Here is a 2324-nt window from a genome sequence, read left to right on the forward strand (position 1 = left end):
TGGGGCCCCCCCCTGACGGACACAGTGGCCACGGGGGAACACTGGGCACCTCGTGTCCTCACCTCCTGCCGGAAGTGGTCCCGGAAGGAGCGGAAGGTGTCCGAGTCAGGGTCCTTCAGGTCCTCGGAGTAGTTGAAGTTGGTGAGGGTCACTTCCATCTCCAGGGCGGCCACGATGGTCCCAGGGAAGGCTGGGGAAAAGAGGGGGAGAGGAGGCAGTTACTGGGGTGGGATGGGGTGGGCGAGGACCCCTGGGGCGTCCAGGGCCACCAAAGGAACCAGGACCCCCCCCAAAACACCAGAACCCCCAAAAGACCAGAACCCCTGAGGTGCCCAGGACCCCCAGGGTGCTCATGATCCTCAAAGAGATCAGGACCCCCAAGATCACCAGGACCCCCAAAGAGGACCACGACCTCCGTGGTGTCCAGGACGTTCAGGATGGTCAGGACCCCCAAAGTGCCCAGGACCCCCAAAATCACCAGCACCCCCAAGAGGACCAGGACCCCCAAAGACACCAGAACTCCCAAAATCACCAGGACCCCTGAGAGGACCATGACCTCCAAGAGACCCACGACCCTTGAGGTGCCCAGAAACCACAAGACCAAGACCCCTGAGGTGCCCATGACCCCAAAGACACCAGAACCCTAAAGAAGACCAGGACCCCCAAGAAGACCAGGACCCCTGAGGTGCCCAGGAACCCCAAAGACACCAGAACCCTGAAGAAGACTAGGACCCTTGAGATGCCCAGGACTCCCGAGGTGCCCAGAACCCCTGAAGTGCCCAAAACCCCTGAGGTGCCCAGAACCCCCAAGAGAACCAGGACCCCTGAGGTGCCCAGGAACCCCAAAGACACCAGAACCCCCAAGAAGACCGGACCCCAAAGAAGACCAGGACCCTTGAGATGCCCAGGACCCCTGAGGTGCCCAGGACCCCGGAGATGCCCAGGAACCCCAAAGATACCAGAACCCCCAAGAAGACCGGACCCCAAAGAAGACCAGGACCCTCGAGATGCCCAGGACCCCTGAGGTGCCCAGGACCCCGGAGATGCCCAGGAACCCCAAAGATACCAGAACCCCCAAGAGAACCAGGACCCCTGAGGTGCCCAGGACCCCGGAGATGCCCAGGAACCCCAAAGATACCAGAACCCCCAAGAGAACCAGGACCCCTGAGGTGCCCAGGACCCCGGAGATGCCCAGGAACCCCAAAGATACCAGAACCCCCAAGAGAACCAGGACCCCTGAGGTGCCCAGGACCCCGGAGATGCCCAGGAACCCCAAAGATACCAGAACCCCCAAGAGAACCAGGACCCCTGAGGTGCCCAGGACCCCGGAGATGCCCAGGAACCCCAAAGATACCAGAACCCCCAAGAGAACCAGGACCCCTGAGGTGCCCAGGACCCCGGAGATGCCCAGGAACCCCAAAGATACCAGAACCCCCAAGAGAACCAGGACCCCTGAGGTGCCCAGGACCCCGGAGATGCCCAGGAACCCCAAAGATACCAGAACCCCCAAGAGAACCAGGACCCCTGAGGTGCCCAGGACCCCGGAGATGCCCAGGAACCCCAAAGATACCAGAACCCCCAAGAGAACCAGGACCCCTGAGGTGCCCAGGACCCCGGAGATGCCCAGGAACCCCAAAGATACCAGAACCCCCAAGAGAACCAGGACCCCTGAGGTGCCCAGGACCCCGGAGATGCCCAGGAACCCCAAAGATACCAGAACCCCCAAGAGAACCAGGACCCCTGAGGTGCCCAGGACCCCGGAGATGCCCAGGAACCCCAAAGATACCAGAACCCCCAAGAGAACCAGGACCCCTGAGGTGCCCAGGACCCCGGAGATGCCCAGGAACCCCAAAGATACCAGAACCCCCAAGAGAACCAGGACCCCTGAGGTGCCCAGGACCCCGGAGATGCCCAGGAACCCCAAAGATACCAGAACCCCCAAGAGAACCAGGACCCCTGAGGTGCCCAGGAACCCCAAAGATACCAGAACCCCAAAGAAGACCAGGACCCTTGAGATGCCCAGGACCCCCAAGATGTCAAAAACCCCTGAGGTGCCCAGGAACCCCCGAGGTGCCCAGGACCCCCGAGGTGCCCAGGAACCCCAAGAGAACCAGAACCCCCAAGAGAAACAGCACCTCTGAGATGCCCAGGACCCCCGAGGTGCCCAGGAACCCCAAAGACACCAGAACCCTGAAGAAGACCAGGACCCTTGAGATGCCCAGGACCCCCGAGATGCCCAGGCCCCCCAGGTGTGGGGTGGGGGCGTCACTCACGCAGGTTGGTCTCGATGGTGTCAGTGGAAAACTCGCAGTGCGCGCCAGGGT

Source organism: Corvus brachyrhynchos, unplaced genomic scaffold (genome assembly GCF_000691975.1).
Source record: "Corvus brachyrhynchos isolate BGI_N302 unplaced genomic scaffold, ASM69197v1 scaffold1513, whole genome shotgun sequence".
NCBI lineage: Eukaryota > Metazoa > Chordata > Aves > Passeriformes > Corvidae > Corvus > Corvus brachyrhynchos.